Source organism: Pinus tabuliformis, chromosome 1_1, assembly GCF_031772625.1.
Source record: "Pinus tabuliformis cultivar Carrire ecotype Pingquan chromosome 1_1, CPIR1, whole genome shotgun sequence".
NCBI lineage: Eukaryota > Viridiplantae > Streptophyta > Pinopsida > Pinales > Pinaceae > Pinus > Pinus tabuliformis.
Genome location: NC_142297.1, coordinates 317,850,581 through 317,874,023, shown reverse-complemented (window position 1 = coordinate 317,874,023; position 23,443 = coordinate 317,850,581).

Below are 23,443 nucleotides of genomic sequence, written 5' to 3'. Positions count from 1 at the left end.
ATTCTGGATCAAGGTCTCAATCAAGTAATCCTCGGTTGGGGGGTCTCTTCTAGTGGTATCTAGGGTGCACAAAGGTGCAGAGTACACCTCATTCTCTTCTCCTTCCTCCAACCATAGTGGTAAGTCATGCTCTAAGGAAGGTTGGGCAGGAGGGTATAGGACTAGCTACTTGGACATAGGACCATTTTTGATGGTCATATTTCCTGCACGAAAACTTATGTAAGCATCTGCAGTGGCTAACCAAGGCCTTCCCAAAATAAGAGGATATCCAGTAAGCTTTGTCTTGGGTTGCAGAACCAAGAAATCTGCAGGGTATTCCCAAGATTCGACAAAGACCAAGACATCCTCCACAATCCCTTTGGGAGTCACAGTGGAGCGATCTGCTAGTTGCAGTACTGTCGAGGTCTTCCTCAAGGAACCCTGAAGATTGAGTTCGAGCATGGTATCCCTGGTCATCACATTAATGGCAGCCCCCAAATCAATCAAGGTGTGAGGTATGATGGTGCCATTGATGTGGACATCTACTACAGGACTCCCAGGATCTAGATACTTTGGGCAGATGACTTGTCCTAACATAAGGTCAGACAGTTGTCCTAAGACATTGATGGTTGAAGCATCTCTCTTTCGCCTGCCTGGGTGTTTGAAACACTTTTCCTTAACCAGTTTGTTGTATATTGGCACATCCTTGATGGCTTGGAGAAGTGGTATTTTCACACACAGCTGCTTGAGCTCTCCCAGAAGCTCATCCTCCTCTGGGTTGGGTTGTGTGGTGGTTGTTAGTCTCTCAAGAAAGGGTGGAATAGCCTTTGGTTCACTTTCATGTTTATCTTCCTCATCCTCTGGGGGAGGAGGTTGGCGATCCGGAAGAGTCTTTCCAGATCGAAGATTAATCTCCTGGATCTCCACAGCATAGGTAGGGCATGAGGTTTCCCCAGTGTATACCTGTTGGGCCTGTCTATTGTTGGGATTCAGGTTCGGTTGAGCAGGCATTTGAGGTTGCCTTGGAGGAGCAGGAGGTAATGGTTGAGGTTGAACTGGTGGTGGAGGCAAAATGGCGGGAGGAGTGTTGTACTGGGGCCTCCACCCCGACTGAGGTACATTCCACTGAGGCTGTGGCTGGGCATGTGAGTGATATGAATGAGTAGTGGGTTGGGTAGGGTACTGAGGTGGATAAGACCATGGAGGAGGCATGGACCAGGAAGGATGAGCAGGGGGACCCCAGGAAGGCATAGGAGTCGATTGGTTGGGGCTGTAATAAGCTTGAGGTGCCCCTTGCATCCCCTGCTGGTAAGGTCTAGGTCCTTGTGGCCTCCTTTGGTTGATGAAATAGAGAGGTTCAGTGGGAGCTTTTGTCCCTTGGTACATAGCTTTAAGCCCAGGTAAGGTTGGACATTGATTTGTGGGATGGTCCTCCTCACAAACGAAACACACTTCAACCGAATGCAATGGACATTCATTCTTAGGGTGTCTCCTTGTACATCTAGGGCAGAAGATAGCCAAGGCTCTCTCAGCTTCTTCCTTCTTCTGCTGGATCCTGAATGTGTCCAGTTGCATATCAATGGTCTGTCTCACCTCACTCTTAAGATCTTCTAATTGATTTGCAAACTCATGTTTGGAGAAAGGGACACCAGCTGAGAGGAGGTTTCCTCTACCTCGTTTCTGAGATGCCTTGGAGTGGTTTCTAAACACAGTCTTGATGTCCTCATAAGGTAGTTGGTAAATATCCCCCCCAGCTAACATGTGAAGGGTATCTAAGAGGTCTTCAGGGACTCCTCGGAGCAGAACCAACTTGAGGGATTCAGGGTCAAGTGTGCACCTGGCCTGCTTATAGATAAGTTGGAACCTCTCCTCATAATCCTCTAAGGACTCATCATTTCCCATAGTCATCCGAAAGATTTCTCCCTTGGTTTCCTTGGACCTACAGTAATCCCGGTACTTGGTATTGAAAGCTTGCTGCATCTAAGCCCAAGTGGTGATACTATTGCCAGGTAAGCCCATGAACCAGCGTAATGCTGCATCCTTAAGAGTGGAAGGGGAGAGTTTCAGCTTCTTCTCATCTTCAGTATAGTCATAGGTTCTACAAAGGACAGCAAACTCAAACAGGAAGGTATCAGGATCTTCAGTAGTCAGTCCTTGGAAGTGAGGTAAAGCGGAGGGGCTAATGTTCTTCATTTTCATCTCTCCATTAGTCTCTCGGATGGGGAAGGCACCTTCTATTCTCTCATCTTCTCCTCTATTGTCAGCCATAGCTTCAGATGGGATGGTCTCTAATTCTTCTTCTGCTATAGGATCTTCGTATATCTCAGGAGGTTCACCTATAGGTTCTTCTGGATCACTGTCACCGAAGAAGAGAGAAGGGTGACTCAGTGATGTGGTGGGGGTGTTGGGTAGGAATTTGCCTATTTTATCTCGGTTCTTACGAGGCATGAAATGGAAAGACTTTTTTTTTTTATTGCTTTTGTTTTTTCTTCTTTGGTACCTGCAAAACTGAAACAGATTGATCTACAACTAACTATCTTACTAAAATAAAGATGCAGAATTGAATTGAAAGCAGGAAAGAACTAATCTACTTTGCTCAAATGAAATTGCAGGAATGGAAATGCTAGTCTACGCTTGCAGAATTGAAATGCTAATCTACGCTTGCAAAATTGAAATTGCGGAATTGAAATGCTAATCTATGAAAGCAGGAAATGTCTATGCTACTTTTGCAGAATGGAAATGAAATAAACTACTTGGCAGAAGGCAAGAGTAGGAAAGTAGAAGAAAAGCAACAATTACTAATACTCTGACGCTTCCCCGGCAACGGCGCCAAAAAGATGGTGGGCTCCAGTATTGTAGCAAAAATGCTACAACTCCTGGAGCTTCCTTCTCTAATTTTATCAACCCGGTAGTTCGTAACAAACTTGGAAGCGACGGTGCTATATGCACAAGTACTAGCTCTTATCGCAGCTGTCACTTGGTCAGCTGGCACAAGTCTGCTAGGGCTCAAGCCAACTTCTATGTGTTCTCAAAAGAAGCTTTCTAGATGATGAACGAAGACTACCTCAAGGAAAATTAACCTACTTTGCAAGAATGAACTGAAAGCCAACCAAACATGGAAACCCTAGTAAACCCTAATCTGACTAGCTTAATCCTTACAATGCAACGATGGGAATGTAACTTCTAACAATGATGCCATTACTTCTAGTGATATGAGATGCATGAATTTAAACTACTTCCATTGGAGAGGAAATGTTTTTGTATTTTTGCTTAAGTGGTTGGAGTTATTATGATTTTGTTTCTTATTGGGTTTTGACTGTGCAGGGGTAGTTCGAAGGGAAGGAAGGCTTGGAAAAGGTCAGGAGGGCTAGAAGAGGTTCCAGGGGATCCCCAACATCATTCCACAGAAATCCACAACGTTCAGGTGCTTGGCAATCGAGTTTGCAGGCTTCTACAGGATGTCTGCAGGGGATCCTACAGGAAGCTTGGGATTTCTACAGGAAGTCTGCTAACTTCTACAGGATGTTCTACAGTTGGAGTTTTGGGTGATGGAGGAGTCGAGGAGCTGTCTGGGTGGATAGATGGGATGAAAAGGGAGCTTGTGATGGCTCAGGGACAGAGAGATAAGATGGAGAAAGAGTGGGTAAAGTTGGTTGGTGGATAGAAGGGTGGAAGCAAAAAAAGATGGAGCTACGTGAGAAGTAGAAGGGTTGGAAGGCAAACGAGCTGAACAGAGGATGAGTAGGTGACTTTAGGCGCGGTTGAGAAGAAGAAGAACACAATAAAGTGATGCTATGCAGTGTAAAAGAAACAAATCACCTATGTCTTGCACAAAACCAAGAATTCATCAACCTATTCTAACTGTGTTATTTAACCAACGAACAGCAATGTAAATTGTGGAGAGGAATCGTGCATGGTGTTGGAACGAAGAAGTATTGCTCAAGATCAGAATGCATGGACGGTTTTATGACTGAAATGATTGTGTTGCAGCCTGCATGAACGTATAAGACTGCATTTTTTGGTGGTTGGTACGGTCTACACCCCCAATCTCTAAACAGAGATGGCAGTGAGTGCACTATTAACCTTTTCTTGGAGCTCTAATGAATTCTAGTCCTCCTACTCTAATCTAAATTGCTGACAGCACTTTAACCATAAACTAATCCTACTCAATCACATTAAAGAAATTAAATCAGCAGACTATGTTTTTTAAATGCATGTCAAAACAAAGAAATGAAGTGCTGAGAGGAAAGACAAGTAACAATACAAGGAAAAGGAGGTCTATTGCTCTCAGGTTGGGCCCTAACCTGAGAGCTATAGCTCCCTTAAGAACTCATAATTGAATCCAAAGCTGCCTGCCTGTAATTAAAAGATCATAATCATGAGTCTAACATCATGCCAAAACTGGCTTACAAAAAGCAAAAACCGAGTTGTAGCTCGTACTCAGAAATTGCAACAGTAGTTCAAAAGTTCAAAAAGCTCCTATCAAAGGCTACGGCCTCAATATTTATACATGATGAGGATCAAGCTGGCTTCCTCAATTAGTGGAGCTTGGTTGTCCAACTAAAAGTAAACTGTTGTTCCTGTAGAATCCGTTGGCTGCCTTCTAGCTCGGTGGGGATAGCTGTTGGAGCTCGGAGTTAGGGTGGAGATCACGAGGAAGGTCATTCAAGACTGTGGACAACCTCCCTATAAACCTGCAATGCCACCTTTGCTGTCTCCTTGTCTCCATCTGCGTGGTCTTTGCTCCATTTAATGTCAAAAAACCTGAAATCATCATGTATTAGCCACATAGATATAATGCCTGCCCTTCTTCCTACAATTAACACGAATATACTAAGAAATGATGCATAAGTGATAAAAAATGAAGGGTTGAGCGAGGTAAGTAGGCCAAATGAGCCCAAATTGTTACCAAAAATTGGGGCTCATCAGCTACCTTATACCGTCAACTTGTAGGAAAACTCTTGTATTTAACCCATACTCGTCCTGACCTTTCCTTTGCTGTTGGCCTTGTTGCTCGTTTTATGCAAAACCCCCGTGAAAGTCATTGGAAAGCAGCTAAAAGAATACTTCGTTATGTTCGAGGTACAGTACAGTTTGGGATTCATTACAGTGCCAAAGCAGCTCCTCTATTAGTTGGTTTCGCTGATTCTGATTGGGCTGGTGACCCTGATGATCGGAAGTCTACTGTCGATTATGTCTTCACTCTTGGTTCAGGACCTATTACATGGGCTTGTAAGAAACAGGCTGCCATTTCTCTTTCGTCAGCAGAAGCAGAGTATCATGGTGCCGTGGAAGCTAGTAAGGAAGCCTTGTGGCTTCGTCAGATCCTATCAAAGTTTGGCTTTGAGCAGCAGCATCCAACCACACTTTGGTGTGATAATCAAAGTGCCATTCAATTATGCAAAGATCCAGTCCAGCATCAGCGCAGCAAACACATTGAACTACACATGCACTTCATCAGAAAGCTCATTCATGACCATGTTCTTGAAGTGCAATATTGTTCAACAGATGATCAGGTTGCAGACATCTTCACAAAGGCTCTCACAGAGGCGAAGTTCACTAAACTTCGATATATGCTTGGAGTTCAGGAAGTTGTCACTAAGGGGGGATAGGCTCTAGTGCCTCCTTCCTTCTCCTATTGTGTCATATTTGTAAATCCTTCAATCCTATCCCAAGTTGTTCTTAAGGGGGGATGTTAGGATATTCCGACACATAGGAAATAGTTAAGTTCAACTTGGTCTAATATAGAGTTAGGTATAGAGTTAGGTAAAGTGTGTTTCTTTACCGTTGTACATTTTGTAACTTACAATCCGACGGTCACGATATGTAGTGATCTAACGGTTCACTCTCTCCTCGGTATTACCGACACTTGATCCGTGGCTTGACACCCGATTGGTCCATGAGTTCTATTTAAAGCGCATGGAGGGTCATTGTTCGGGTAATCCGTCTGTGAGAGAAAGCTTATGTAAATTTTCATTCTTTGATTAATAAATTGCCTGAAGTGGCCACGTTGGCTCAGGCCGTGGACTGTTTCCCTCTTTGAGGGTTTTAGCCACGTCAAAAATACTGGTGTATTGATTTGAGATCTGATTGTGAGCGGTGTCCTTTTGGTGTTCTTTCTGAGGAACTTACCCTGTAAATTCCTACAAAAACAATTTGTTACTCTGTTTTACAGAGACTTGCTCCACAACTCCTAGTGAATGTAAATTGCACTAAGAATTCTTGTTTTACTTGGTGAAGGAGGCCCAATATCCATATGAATGTATTTCATGTATTAGAATTATAATCCAAAGTTTTATTGTGTTGCTCCCAAATTTTTACTTTGTTTTATGTGCATTAAATTTTTGAGTTTAATTTTTTAGTTTTAGCTCTATATTAGTTTCAATTTGATCTCTGCAACTGAAGTCCTGAGGGAGACTCCTCTGCCCTAAATCCTTTAGAAGTTATGCCCTGAATCCTTCAAATGGTATCAAGCAGTTGAATCTCTCTTAGTGTAAGAACAAGTGTTTTAACTGGGAGTTAAAGATATTTTTGAAAGAAGATTTCTTTTTAGCCTATTCACTAGCAAGGAGAAAGTCTTTTTTAACATTCAGAAATGGTAGAATCAAGCAAAAGCTTGAATAATCCTCAAATACCTCAGTTTAATGGAAAAATTATGAATATTGGTCTATTACAATGATGGCTCTATTTACTTCTCAATATATTTTGAATTTGTTGGAAACTAGATTCCAAGCTATTGGTCTATTACAATGATGGCTCTATTTTCTTCTCAATATATTTGGGATTTGGTGGAAAATGGATTCCAAGAACCAGCAAATCCAGCAGCATATAATGCTTTGACATAAGTAGAAAAGTATTTACTGAGGGACAACAGGAAGAAGGATTCAAAAGGCCTCTTCTACATCTTTCAAGTAGTTCATGAGAGTATTTTCCCAAGGATTGCAGCAACAACAAATTCCAAGAAATCATGGGGCACCGTCCATACAGCCTACCAAGGCATGGCAAAAGTGAAGACAACGAAACTAAAAATGTTAAGGAGAGACTTTGATACAATTTATATGAAAGAGTATGAGAATGTAGACCCATTTTTTACACATGTAGTTGGACTGGTTACTCAAATAAGGTCTCATGGTGAGACCCTTGAGGAATGGAGAATAGTTGAGAAAATTTTGAGAATTCGGCTAGCAAGATTTGACGCCATTGTTGTGGCCATAGAAGAAGCAAAGGATCTCTCACAATTTTCAGTGGATGAGCTTCATGCATCACTGATTTCTCATGAACATAGATTGAATGGAGAAAAAAAATCCTCATTGGAGCATGCCTTCAAGACATGTGTTTCATTTGGTCAAGGTAGAGGCAGAGGAAGATCAAATGCTAGAGGAAGAGGAATATGCCCACAAAAATGTGGAAGAGGCAACCCTTCAAACTCAAGTGGAAGGGGCAGTAATCAAAATTCATGTCAACGCCCAAGCCAGAATCAAGCACAAGGTCAGAGGTATGATAAATCTCAAGTTCAATGTCATTATTGTATGAAGTATGGTCATTATGAAAATGAATGTAGAAAGAAGCAACATGACATAAGTAACAAACCAAGTGCAAATTTCACAAAGGAAAATCATAGCCAAGACAGCGTGTTTTTAGCTTGTAATGTAGCACAAGGAAAAACAAAGTGATGTTGGTTTCTAGATTCAGGGTGTAGCAACCACATGACAGGGGAAATAGAAATTTTTTCCAATCTAGATGAAAGCGTAAAATATGAAGTGACATTAGGGACTGATAGCGAAGTCTTTGTCATGGGCAAAGGAAGAGTCAATATTCTAACAAAGAAAGGGGAGAAGAAGAACATTTCAAATGTTTATTTTGTCCCAGATTTGAAGCATAACCTCATAAGCATTATGTAGGTTTTAACCCCGTACAGAAATTACCTGCATACGAATTCTAGAACACAGAAAATAAACAATGCAAGAGCATAACACATAAAACACATATACATAGAGATTTTCCCTTGGATCCCAAAACCAGGACTACGAGCTTGATTATTTTTCATTATGTTCCTTTCAATGTTATAATACATATTTATACATGCCGAAGCATCCAATACCATGGACCAAAAACCATCGCGTCCAAAAACATGTGTGAAAATCATGCACGAAACCATAGGTGGGTCTGCCCAACCTAACATAGGTTCCAAAACCAAAATTTTCCGGGGCACTGCCCCGAACCCCATAGAGTGGGGTTACCTACACCACTCAAACCCCTTGTGACCCCCCCACTACACAATCAGTGCAACGAAGGGGGGGCTCCACCCCCCCACTAACCCCCCGATTAACTATGTGCGCTAGTCGTGGAAAGAATATACCACAACCCAACATTCTCCCACTTTTTGTTTTCTTTCCACAGGGGGCCACAAGAGAGCTTAGCCATTTATCCAGCCCTGCAATGCCCATTGTTTCTCTACACCAAGAGAACTTCTCAGAGCTCACAGATTTTGTCAATGCATCTGCAGTATTCTTCAAAGTGTCCACCTTTACCAGCAACACCTTTTTGTCTTCTATCATATCCCTCACAATGTGATATTGAACATCAATGTGCTTTGTCTTTGAATGATATGCAGGGTTCTTTGCCAAGAAAATTGCACTTTGGTTGTCACAGTCTATCCTTATATCTCCCTGTACTAACCCCATACTTGAACACAATCTCTGCAACCAAACTTATTCCTTGCTTGCATGAGTGGCTGCCATGTATTCTGCCTCTGTAGTTGATAGTGCCACTATGGATTGTTTCTTACTCATCCAACTGACTGCACCTCCAAATAGGTTAAACACATACCTTCTTGTAGATCTTCTCTGATCTAGATCTCTAGCCTAGTCTGCATCAACAAAGCCACGAATATCCAGCACTCTGTCAAATCCTAGTCTTCCTTGGTAACACAAACCATAATCACTAGTGCCATGAAAATACCTAAAAACTTGCTTCACTGCTGTTCAATGCTCCTTTCCTAGTTTTGACATAAACCTGCTCAATACTCCCACTGCATGTGCAATGTCTAGTCTAGTACAGACCATTGCATCAATCAAGCTACCGACTGCACTTGCATATGGAACATGAGACATGTCCTCTTCCTCTTCTTGTGTCTTGGGACACTGTTCAACAGATAACTTTACACCTACAGGAATAGGAACCTTCACTGGTTTACTATCCTTCATATTAAATCTCTGCAATATTGTCTCGACATACTTCCTCTGGTTTAACCAGAGCTTCCTCTTTGCTTGATCTCTTTTAATTTCCATGCCCAAAATATAGTTTGCAGCACCAAGATCTTTCATGTCGAATTTGGAGGACAATTGGGTCTTCAAATCCTGGATAATTTCTTTGTCATTTCCAACCAGCAACATATCATCCACATACAAGACCAAATAAATAACACAGCCACCAATTAATTTAAAATACACACAGTGATCTGCTTTGCTTCTGGTGAAGCCAAGTCCCCGTATAAATGTATCAAATTTCTGATACCACATCCTTGGTGACTGTTTTAACCCATACAGAGACTTCTTTAACTTGCATACCAATTCTTTCTTACCCTTCACCACAAAGCCTTCAAGTTGCTTCATGTAGATTTCCTCTTCCAGATCCCCATGAAGAAATGTTGTCATCACATCCATCTGTTCTACCTCAAAATCAAAAGCAGCAACAACAGATAAAAGTAATCTAATAGAAGCTACCTTGGCAATAGGAGAAAAAATATCACCAAAATCAATTCTCGGCACCTGGGAATAACCTTTTGCTACCGACCGAGCTTTGTATTTCTCCACCTTTCCTTTTGCATTTGTCTTCTTCTTGAACACCCATTTGCTGCCAATGGGTTTCCTTCCAGCCGGCAACTCCACCAAATACCAAGCCTCATTTTTGTGCAAAGATGCCATTTTATCAACCATGGCCTCTTTCCAGAGTTTTCCATCCTCTGAATCTACTGCTTCCTTCATAGTTATGGAATCATCATCAATAATAGATAAAGAAAAATTTGAACAAAAAGAAGATGGACTATACCTTTCTGGTTTCCATCTTTCTCGAACTAATCTTCTCACACCCGGAGTTTTTGGATCTTCATCTTCTGATTCCTCCTTTGTGGTAGATTCTAATTCTTCCTCCTTTAGCTCAAACTCTATCTTCTCAGGTTCCTTTGGTTGGACCTCATGTTTAATAACATCTTTCACCTCTCTAAACACCACATCTCAGCTATACACAACCTTCCTTGTTAATGGATTCCAAAGCTTATAACCCTTTAAACCATCCTTATACCCAATAAAGATGCACTTTTCATATTTATTATCCAACTTGGTTCATTTCTCCTTTGGAACATGTACATATGCATCACATCCAAATACCCTCAGATGTGAAAGAGAGGGTTTCTTACTAGTCCATACCTCTTGTGGAGTTTTATCCTCCAACGCTGATGAATGTGATATGTTGACCAGGTAACATGCTGTCTCCACGGCCTCTGCTCATAATTTCTATCCTAACCTGGCACCACTGAGCATGCTTCTTGCCCTTTCCATCAACATCTTGTTCATTCTTTCTGCAACTCCATTTTGTTGAGGTGTATATGGAGTAGTCTTCTCCTGTGCTATACCACACTTCTTACAAAATTCTTCAAATTCCTTACTGCAAAACTCTCCACCATAATCTGTCCTCAACACCTTTACCTTCTTCTCTGTCTGGTTTTCCACCAGAGCCTTGTATTCTTTAAACCTATCAAGGACTTCAGATTTCTTCTTAAGGAAATATATCTATGTATTCCTTGAGAAATCATCTATAAATGATACATAGTACACAGACTTACCCAGTGATGGAACCTTCACAAGTCCAAACACATCACTATGCACAATCTCTAATATATGTTTCGCCCTCTTACCACCAGAGGGGAAACTCACCCAATTCTGCTTCCCATATACACAATTTTCACAGAAATCAAAATCCAGAGAGATATTACTCGTACCTTCTACCATACCTTTACCATGAATTATTCGAAGGCCCTTCTCTCCAATATGTCCAAGCCTTTGATGCCATAACATGGTCTTCCCTCTAGAGACCATTAGATTTTTTTCTCCACTTTCAAGAACCACAGAATTGTTGCACCCATCAACAACCTGCTACCTTGTAGCTTGTACAGAGTTCCAATCCAAACTCCCTGCATCAATACCAGTTCTCCCCGAACCATCTTGCAGGTATCCTTCTCGAACACTATTTTTATACCTACATCATCCAACTTGCTTACAGAAATCAGATTTCTAGCCAATGCAGGAATTGCAAAACACCCGGAAGTGTTCTAACCCTTCCACCTTGCAACTTCAACTTTACTTTTTCGCGACCAATGATTCTAGCCTTCCTATCATCCCCTAAGAAGGCATCACCACCATTATATTTCGCATACTCGCAGAACCACTCTCTTTGGGGAGTGAAGTGAAAGGATGCACCTGAGTCAATAAACCATGCCTCATGATCTACATGCGTACTTGAAGAAGCCAAGTACACATCCCCACCTTCATATGAGGTGGTTTTTGCCTCTGCAGAAGGAGCATCATTAGATCCCTTTCCTTTATCAGGAACTTTAGATTTACAATCCCTTTTGTAGTGCCCTTCCTTTCCTCATTTACAACACACCACCTTTATGGGTTTTCCTGGAGATTTAGATCTCCCTCTAGATTTAAATCTCCCATTTGATGACTTATTTTTGTTTATGTTCTAGGACCGTCCTCGTACAGACAAGGCATCACCATTTTGGCTCTCCATATTTTTCCATCTCATTTCCTCTGTCAACAAGGATGAGACTATTTCATCAAACTGCAAGGCAGTTGTGTTGCTACCTATTGCAATTACTAGACTATCCCACGAATCTGGTAGAGAACACAACAAACTGATGCACTTATCTTCATCTGAAATTTTAATATCAACAGATGCTAACTGACTTACCACAGTATTAAATGCGTTCAGATGCTCTGTCACCAAGTCTCCATCTTTCATCCTCAGGTTATACAACTTTTTCTGCCGGAACAGTTTATTCACCAGAGACTTAGATTGGTACAAAGTCCCTAACTTGTCCTACAAAACCTTCGTCATAGCTTCCCCTGATACATTCAGCAATACTGAATTTGAGACATTTAATCGTATTGTTCTCTTTTCCTTCTGATCCAACTTCTTCCATTCTTCATTGGACACTCCCATTGGTTTAGTACCTGGATCTACCATGATCACTAATCTTTATCCACCAACAGATCCTCCATCTTGAGTTTCCACAACTCAAAACTCTAACCATTAAATTTCTCAATCTCTATCTTTCCACTGCTCGTCATCTTCTTTCACCACCAAAATCGATCTCACAGATCTCCCATTGAACAGGGTCTACCACAGGCCCAAGCGAAACCCATTAGCAACAAAGTTGTCCCCTTGAAGCAAAAACAGCTCTGATACCAAATGTAGGTTTTAACCCCATACAGAAATTACCTGCATATGAATTCTAAAACACAGAAAATAAACAATGCGAGAGCATAACACATAAAACACGTATACACAGAGATTTTCCCCTGGATCCCAAAATCGAGACTACCAGCATGATTTTTTTCATTATATTCCTTTCAATGTTATAATACATATTTATGCATGCCGAAGCATCCAATACCATGGACCAAAAACCATTGCGTCCAATAACATGGACCAAAAACCATCGCATCCAAAAACATGTGCGAAAAGCATGCACAAAACCATAGGTGGGTCCGCCCAACCTAGCATAGGTTCCAAAACCAAAATTTTCTGGGGCACTACCCCGGACCACATAGAGTGGGGTTACCTACACCACTCAAACCCCATGTGACCCCCCCGCTACATAATTAGCGCAACGAAGGGGGGGCTCCACCCCCCCTCTAACCCCTCAATTAACTATGTGGGCTTGTCATGGAAAGAATATAACACAACCCAACACATTAGGAAACTCATGCAAAAGGGCTACAATATATTTTTTTAAATGATGAGTGCACAATTTTGGTTAAGTCTCGAAGCATACAATTGATTGCAAAAGTTCAGATGACAAGCAATAGTATGTTTTCCCTAAAGATAAAATCATATTTGAAGGAAGAAGGTACACAAGCACAACTATCAATGAATTCACAAGAGGATGAAAGAAAGGTTGCAGCTCTCACACAAGTAAACTTTTAAATAGAAGTCAAAGACGAAAATTGGTTATGGCATTTGAGATGTGGTCATCTCAACTTTGGAGGTTTGAATTTGTTGCATAGGAAAGGAATGGTGAAGGGATTGCCACTCATAGAAAAACCGGAAAACCTATGTGAATGATGCATCTTGGGCAAACAACATAGAGAGACATTTCCAGTAGGAAAGTCAATAAAGGAAAAGGAACCTTTCGAGATTGTCCATTCAAACTTATGTGGACCAATGCAGACACCATCAATTGGTGTAAGTTATTATTTTTTTACTTTTATAGATGATTATACAAGGAAGACATGGATTTACTTCATAAAACATAAAAGTGAAGTGTTTGAGTGCTTCCGCCAATACAAAGCCCTTGTTTAGAAGCAAAGTGGACACTACATCAATGTCTTAAGGGCTAAAAGAGGTGGTGAATGCATCTCAAATGACTTTCTTTGATTTTGCAGGGAGCATGGAATTTACAAGCAATTTACAACAAGGTATACACCTTATCAAAATGGTGTCGTGGAAAGAAAAAAGTAGGACCATTATGGAAATGGAAAGGAGTATGTTGAAGGAAAAGAATTTTCCAAATGATTATTGGGTTAAAGTTGTCGCTTGTGCAACATATATCATTAATAGGTGTCCAACCAAAAGTGTAAAGATATGGTTCCTGAAGAGGCATGGAGTGGAAGAAAGCATAGTTTCACTCACATGAGAGTGTTTGGATGTGTGGCTTATGCACATGTCCCGGGTGAGTTAAGGAAGAAGTTGGACAACAAGGGGGGGAGATGCATATTTTTTCGATATATTGATGAATCCAAGGCACACAAGCTCTACAATTCATCAACCAAGAAGGTCATAATCAACAAAGTTGTGTGGTTCATAGAAGAGGGAGCATGAGATTAAAATTTGGAGAATACAATCAATGTGAAAACATGTATACCACATGAAGACAAAAAGGAATTGACGGCAACAATTAATTCCTCAACAGTCATTCCTTCTACTCCCATTTAAGCTCAACAAAGCAGTCAACAAGTGACACCATCGACAAATAATAGGACAATGTCTCGTAGTCAAGAAAGTACTACTCCAAGCACACCACAAAGACCCACAATGTCATCTAGTTCGAGTGCAACATCAAGTGACATGTCAAGCCCATCTTCCGCAAGCATAAGAAGACAAAAATTCAGAAATTTAAGTGAAATTTATGAGAAAGATGAAGTTGACAGTAGTGTTGGTCTAAATTTCTTATTTGCATTGTTTTGTCATGTAGATGACCCAATCCATTTTGATGATGTAGTCAAATAAGAAAAATGGGTTGCAAAAATGGATGAAGAAATAGAATCAATAGAAAAGAATGACACATGGGAGTTAGTGGACCTTCTACAAGGAAAATAAGTCATTGAAATGAAGTGGTTCTATAAAACCAAGAGCAACACTGAAGAAAGATCGAAAGGCATAAAGCAAGGCTAGTTGTCAAAAGGTACAAGCAACAACATGGAAGAGATAATGTAGACATGTGCACCAGTCACGAGGATGGAGACAGTGTGTATAATGGTGTCGATTGTCGCACAACATAGATGGAAAGTGTGTCAAATGGACGTAAAATCAGTGTTATTGAATGGATGGTTGAAAGATGAAGTATATGTTGTGCAACCACTTGGTTATGAGGTAGAAGGCCAAGAAGACAAGGTGTATAGGTTGAGGAAATCTCTTTATCAGCTGAAGCAAGCACCACGTGCATGGTATAGCAGGATAAATGCTTACTTGTTGGACAATGTCTTCAACAAATGTGATGACGAGACTACTCTATACATCAAAGAGAGTGCTGGTAAGCTTATTATTGCTTTCTTATATATAGATGATTTGATTTTTATAGGCAATGATGATTTCCTCATCCCTGATTTCAAATAATTCATGAAAAGTGAGTTTCAAATGACTGACTTGGGGTTGTTAAGGCATTTTTTGGGCATAGAAGTGAAACAAACATAAAATAGTATTTTTACTTCTCAAGAAAAGCATGTAGCAGACATTTTGGAGAGGTTTAATATGTATAATAGCAAGCCCACACCAACTCCAATTGTCATGGGGTTGAAATTGAGCAAAGAAGATTGCATCAGCAATATCAATCTAACATTATACAAAAGTATGGTGAGAATTTTGATTTTATTTGATAGCAACTAGGCCAGATATGATGTATGCAGTGAGTTTGGTGTCAAGGTTCATGGAGACACCCAAGGAGACACATTGGCAAGAAATGAAAATGATTTTAAGCTATGTCAACAAGACAAAGGAGTATGGTATTTTGTACACCACTACAAATAATTTTAGGCTAGTTGGTTACACTGATAGTGACTGGGAAGGAAGTGTTGATGATAGAAAGAGCACGTTAGGATATGTTTTCCATTTTGGTTCAGGGGCTATTTCATGGGCCTCCAAGAAGCAGCCAATAGTGTCATTGTCAACAACAGAAACTGAATATGTAACCGCAACAGCAGCAACGTGTCATGTAGTTTGGATGAGAAGAATGTTGAGGGATTTATGCCACAACCAAGAGGGAACAACCACTTTTTCGTGACAATAATTCTACAATTGCACTATCAAAGAATTCTTTCACAAGAGGACTAAGCACATTGATGTTAAATATCATTTCATTCGAGAATTTATTAACAATTGTGAAATTGTGTTTCAGCATTGTAGGTCACAAGAACAGTTTGGAGACATCTTCACAAATCCATTAGCACGTGAAAATTTTGTTTACCTCAGAGATTGTTTGGGAATTTCCAATTGTGGAAGTTGTGATTAAGGGGGAGTGTTGGAAAATTAATCCCAACTACCATGGTTATAAAACTGACAACAAACATACTTGCCAAGTAATTTTGTTTGCAGGTTGTGGATTTTGTTTGCGGACTGAAGGACAGATTAAATGAAGTTCTGAGTGGGGGTACAAATTCTTCATTCCTCAACACATCAGATAATTAAATTCAAATGAGAATTTAATACAGAGTTGGTGAAGTGTATGGTCAAACATTTATTCAGCAACTCTTAGTTACAGTCCTCGACATTTATTCAGCAACTCTTAGTTACAGTCCGCAACATCTACAAGTTCAGAAAATCATATAATCGTATATTTTGTACAAGCACCCATACTATGCCTTAATACTTTGACTTGTCATAATTAATGTGTTGAAATGTATGCGTTGAAGATACATGTGAGGAAGTCTTTAGTTTTAGTGGAGGTTGTAAGTGTGAGAGGTCAAGAGGAGAAAATCGTGAAGAAAATTTTGGTGGGTGTGTGAAAACAATTTGTTATGGTGTTTTACAGAGAGTTACTCGTACACTCCTGATGAATGTAAATCACAGTAAAAATTAAGAATTCTTGTTTTACTGAGTGAAAGAGTGACAACTGAAGTCCTAAGTGAGCCTCCTATGTGCTAAATATTTTAGGAGACCGCTGGTGAAACCCGACACGTCCCCATCAATCCCATTCAAAAAATATATGAGAAAGAAATCCACAGTCCCGAGAGACATGTTTGGAATTGGATGTAAGTAAATGTTGTTTAAAAAAACTTATGTTTTCAAACTTGTTGGTTCCTTCAAATTACAGTTCCAAACAGATGTAATCATAGCATTCTAATACGAACATTCTAATAAATAACAAAAATCTCAGACATGAAATAAGAAATCACACACATGCAAATAGTATTTTTCCTAGGGAAATAAATCTGCTAAAAACCCCAATGATTTCTTGCATTAATATGATGAATAGAGATGTATTATAATTTCTTTGCTCAACTGAGCACAACCTGCAAATGCATAACTTATCTCTCTCCTCGCTAAGAAGCTTCGACCCAAATTTAGTCAATTTCTACCTCTACTTGAGCTCCTATTTCGTTGTGTTTTTCCTTAAGAAATTAGGCCCATATTATTTAGGAATTTCTCTAAAATGGATTGCGAAATTTCTTAGGTTGATCATCTGACTGCATGAAACACCTGTACACTCGAGACTAGTCTACAACTAATGTTACATTGCCTTGGAATCTCCACCAAGCATGAGGAACTTGAATTCTTTGCATGTACTAGCTATTTTGGGTTGATTGATCAGTTAATTGGATGATCACTGAGTTTGACTGCAGTCCCACTGCACAATTGACCTCACTTAGTTCTTCCAATAGTTAGAACTAGTTTAACTAAAAACAACCTGTGATAACTGAATTTGATTGCTACAAATTAGCTATCACACATGCTTAACTGAACTCTAACTCCTCCAACTTGAATTTACTGAGTAAACTAGGTGACACAAGCCATGTTACACAAGTTAATTGCATCCAAGTTGTTTGTTGACGCAGAAATTCAAATTTTCTCAATTTAATCAATGCAAAATCAAATTGAGAATTTATTGCTGCAATTTTCAACATGTTTATCTACACTTGTTAAGAATCGACATGTGTTGAGTAATGTGTCAAGGTCGTAAGTCTTTACGTTAGATTGATGCTTTGGCTTAGATGAAGCTTGAAGCTGGATTGTTTACCCTGAGTGTATGAAGTTGTAACTTCATACTGATGCATAGTGTTGGATGATGATGTTGTTGTTCTGTACATTTTTGTATGTGAGGTTGTAACTTCATGTTGTGGTTGTAGTTGTCACTAATGTGTTTTATATATGTTCCTGGTCTGAATAGTGAGGTGTATTATTGCTAGCGGTACATGGTAGTGCCACATATGCATTGTAGAAGCCATGTGTTGTCGGTGTACAATTGTGAGACCCCGTAATTCGTTGAATCGCTTGAGATTATTCCATGTAGCTTTAATTTTTGTGTGTGTTAGTCATGCAGCATTAGCGTTATGTTGTAATTGTTTGAAACCCGTGATAGAGTGGTTGTTGTGCGACTGTGTGTGAGTGAGTGTTGTGAAAGAAACGCAGAGTACCCCTATTAGAGTGCAGTCATGCTCTTTTGTGTCGTGTTCCAAAACTGTGAGGATTCTGTGTGTGATTGTTCTATGTGTGCTAGATTAGGGATGGTGTAGATCTCACAACAAATAGAACATTTTCATATGAAACCTAAGCTCCTTGTCATGTGAATGTTTTCTAAAACCCTTTTGCGATTGGTTTCGAAGGGTAAATGCATTAGCATTGCAACCTCGATGAAGAAGGGAAAAATAGTTTGATGATTGAGTTAAGGAGCAAGAAAAAACTATAGAGAATAGACCTTGTAGAGGAGCAAGTTGATTCAACTTCCTCGGAATGTGAAAAGGCAAGTTTGGCGCGTTATGAAAATATTTTGTAGCACCTACAGCAAAATAATTTTTTGGGTTGTGTTTGAGGTTTACTTGTTGGTTGTGCCATTCATAATTTGAAGCCCTTGTAAGTTGAATGAGGTTTGGAAAGGGTAGGAAGGCATGGAGAGACCTCTCATAGCATTTGTGAAGGAAATATCCACATTCTCTTTTTATTGTTATGTTTAATTAATTTGCAGAATTTCCACAATTGGATTTTGCATCACAGAGTTGTGTTTGTGGGTGTTATTTTGTCTTGAGGTATTGGGAGTTGTTGGAAAATTAGTACCAACCACCATAGTTATTAAAATGGCAACAACCATACTTTCCAAGTAGATTTTGTTTGCAAGTTGCGGAATTTGTTTCCTGGCTGAATGACAAATTAAGTGAAGTTCTAAGTAGGAGTACAAAATCTCCATTCCACAACACATCAAATAATTAAATTCAAATGAGCATTAAATATAGAGTTGGTGAAATGTATGGTCAAATATTTATTCCACAACTCTTACTTACAATCTGCAACATCTGCAAGTTCAAAAATCATATATTTGGTACAAGCGTCCATACTATGTTTTAATACTTTGACTTGTCATGAATTAATGTGTTGAAATATATTCTTTGAAGATACATGTGAGGAAGTCTTTAGTTTTAGTCGAGGGCATAAGTCTGAGAGGTCAAGAGGATAAAATCGTGGAGAAATTTTTGGTGGGTGCGTGAAAATAATTTTTTACAGTGCTTTACAGAGAGTTACTCTGCAACTCATAGCGAATGTAAATTGAAGTAAGAATTATTGTTATGAATGTATTTCATGTATTAGAATTATAATACAAAGTTTTATTGGTTGATCCCAAATTTTTACTATGTTTTCCATGCATTAAATTTTTGAGTTTTAGCTTCATTTTAGTTGTGATTTGATCTCTGCAACTGAAGTCACGCAGAATCCTCTGCCCCAAATATTTCACATGGTATTAGAGTAGGTGAAACTATGTTAGTGTAAGAATAAGTGTTTTCACTGTGAATTAAAGATTGTTTTGAAAACAGATTTTTTTTGGAGCCTATTTACCAGCAGGGAGAAAGATTTTTTTAAGAGTCAGAAATGGCAGCATCAAGCACAAGCTTGACTAATCCTCAGATACCTCAGTTTAATAGAAAGCATTATGACTATTGGTGTATTACAATTATGGCTCTATTTTCTTCTCAATATATTTGGAATTTGGTGGAGAATGGATTCCATGAACCAGCAGATGCAGCAACATAAAATGCTTTGTCACAAGCAGAAAAGGATTTGCTAAGGGACAACAGGAAGAAGGATTCAAAATCCCTCTTCTACATATTTCAAGTAGTTCATGAAATTATTTTCCCAAGGATTGTAGCAGCAACAAAGTCCAACAAAGCATGGGACACCCTCCTGACAGCCTACCAAGGCATGGAAAAAGTGAAGACCACAAAACTACAAATTTTGAGCAGAGACTTTGAGGCAATTTATATGAAAGAGTATGAGAATGTAGACTCATTTTTTTACACATGTAATTGGACTGGTTACTCAAATCAAGTCTCATGGTGAGACACTTGAGGAAAGGAGAATAGTTGAGAAAATTTGGAGAAGCCTGCCAGCAAGATTTGATGCCATTGTTGTGGCCATAGAAGAGACAAAGGATCGCTCATAATTTTCAGTGGATAAGCTTCATGCATCACTAATTTCTCATGAATATAGACTAAATAGAGCAACAAACTCCTCACTGGAGAATGTCTTCAAGACACAAGTTTCATTTGGTCAAGGTAGAGGAATATGAAGATCAAATGCTAGAGGAAGATGAAGGAGCCCACACAAAGGTGGAAGAGGCAGCCCTTCAAACTCAAGTGGAAGGGGGGGAAATCAAAATTCAAGTCAAGGCCCAAGCCAGAATCAAGCACAAGGTCAGAGGTATGATAAATCTCAAGTTCAATGTCATTATTGTAAGAAGTATGGTCATTATGAAAATGAATGTAGAAAGAAACAACCTGACATAAGTAACAAACCAAGTGAAAAATTCACAAAGGAAACTCATTACCAAGATAGCATGATTTTAACTTGTAATGTAGTACAAGAAAAACAAAGTGATGTATGGTTTCTAGATTCAGGGTGCAACAACCACATGTCAGGGAACATAGAAATGTTTTCCAGTCTATATGAAAGTGTGAAATTTGAAGTGACATTAGAGACTGGTAGCAAAGTGTTTATCATGGTCAAAGGAAGAGTCAATATTATAACAAATAAGGGGGATAAGAAGCACATTTCAAATGTTTATTTTGTCCCTAGTTTGATGCATAACCTCATAAGAATTGGACAACTCATATTAAAGGGATACAATATCTTCTTAAAAGATTATGAGTGCACAATTTTGGATAAGACTCCAAGAAAGCAACGGATTTCAAAAGTTCAAATGAGAAGCAATAGAATGTTTCCCCTAAAGATAAAATCAGATCTAAAGGAAGAAGGTGCACAAGCACAATTAAGTATCAATGAATTCACAAGAGGATGAAGGAAAGGTTGTAGTTGTCACACAAGTAAACTTTTAAATAGAAGTCAAAGATGAAAATTGGTTATGGCATTAGAGATTTGGTCATCACCACTTTGGAGGTTTGAATTTGCTACATAGGAAAGGCACGGGGAAGGGATTGCCGCTCATAGAAAAATCAGGCAGCCTATGTGAAGGATGCATCTTGGCAAACAACATAGAAAGACATTTCCAGCAGGAAAGCCGATAAGCGAAAATGCACCTTTGGAGACTGCCCATTTAGACTTATGTGGACTAATGCAAACACCATCAATTGGTGGAAGCGATTGTTTGTTTACTTTTATAGATGATTATACAAGGAAGACATGGGTCTACTTCTTAAAATAGAAAATTGAAGTGTTTGAGTGTTTCTGTCAATACAAATCCCTTGTTGGGAATCAAAGTGGACATTACATCAAAGTCTTAAGGGTTGACAGAAGTGGCGAATACATCTCAAATGACTTTCTTCAATTTTTCAGGGAGCATGGAATTTACAAGCAATTTACAACAAGGTATACACCTTAGCAAAATGGTGTTGTGAAAATAAAAAAATAGGACATTATGGAAATGGAAAGGAGCATGTTGAAGGCAAATAATTTTCTAAATTATTATTGGGCTGAAGTTGTCGCTTGTGCAACATATATCATTATAAGGTGTCCAACTAAAATTGTGAAGAATGTGGTTCCTGAAGAGGCATGGAGTGGAAGAAAGCATAGTGTTACTCACATGAGAGTGTTTGGATGTGCGGCTTATGCACATAACCTAGATGAGTTAAGGAAGAAGTTAGACAACAAGGGAGGGAAATGCATATTTTTTGGATATAGTGATGAATCCAAGGCATACAAGCTCTACAATCCATCAACCAAGAAGGTCATAATTAGCGGAGATGTGCAGTTCATAGAAGAGGAAGCATGGGATGGAAGTTTGGAGAAGACAATCAATGACAAAACATGTATACCACATGAAGTCAAAGAGGAATTGATCGCAGTAAGTAATCCCTCAAAAATCACTCCTTCTACTCCTATTCAAGATCAAAGAAGCAATCAACAAGTGACACCGTCAACAAATAATAGGACAATGTTGCACAGTCAAGAAAGTACTACTCCAAGCACACCGCAAAGACCCACAATGTCATCGACTTCAAGCACAACACCAAGTGACATGTCAAGCCCATCTTCTGCAAGCATAAGAGGACAAAAATTCAGAAATTTAATTGAAATTTATGAGCAAGATGAAGTTGATAGTAGCGTTGGTCTAAATTTCTTATTTGCATTGTTTTGTCATGTAGATGGCCTAGTCCATTTTGAAGATGCAATTAAAGAAGAAAAACAGGTTGACACAATGGATGAAGAAATAGAAGCAATAGAAAAGAAAGACAAATGGGATTTAGTGGACCTTGCACAAGGAAAAGAAGTCATTGGAGTGAAGTGGGTCTATAAGGCCAAGAGAAATAATGAAGAAAAGATCGAAAGACATAAAGCAAGGCTAGTTATCAAAGGATACAAGCAGCAATATGGAAGAGATTATGCAGAGACATTTTCACCAGTCATGAGGATGGAGACAGTGCATGCAGTGTTTTCAATTGTCATGCAATATAAATGGAATGTGTATCAAATGGACATAAAATCAACGTTATTTAATGAAGTGTTGAAAGATGAAGTATATGTTGCGCAACCACCTGGTTATGAGGTAGAAGGCCAAGAAGACAAGGTGTATAGGTTGTGGAAATCTCTTTATGGCCTGAAGCAAGCACCACATTCATGGTATAACATGATAGATTCTTACTTGTTGGACAATGTCAAAAACAAATGTGACGGTGAACCTACTCTCTACATCAAAGAGAGTGATGGTAAGCTTCTTATTGTTGTCTTATATATAGATGATTTGATTTTTATAGGCAATGATGATTTTTTCATCGTTGATTTCAAAGAAGTCATGAAAACTAAGTTTGAAATGACTGACTTGGAGTTGTTAGGGTATTTTTTGGGCATAGAAGTGAAGCAAACATAAAATGGTATTTTTGTTTCTCAAGAAAAGTATGTAGCAGAAATTTTGGAGAGGTTTAATATGCAGAATAGCAAGCCCGCACCAACTTCAATTGTCATGGGGTTGAAGTTGAACAAAGAAAATTGCAATAGCAATGTCAATCCGACATTATACAAAAGTATGGTGGGAATTTCGATGTATTTGACAACAACTAGGTTGGATATAATGTATGCAGTGAGTTTGGTGTCAAGGTTCATGGAGACACCCAAGGAGACGCATTGGCAAGCATCGAAAATGATTTTAAGCTATGTCAATGGGACAAAGGAGTATGGTATTTTGTACACCGCTACAAATAATTTTAGGTTGGTTGGGTACACTGACACTGTCTGAAAAGGAAATGTCGATGATAGAAAGAGTAGGTCGGGATAAGTTTTCCATTTGGGTTTGGGAGCTATTTCA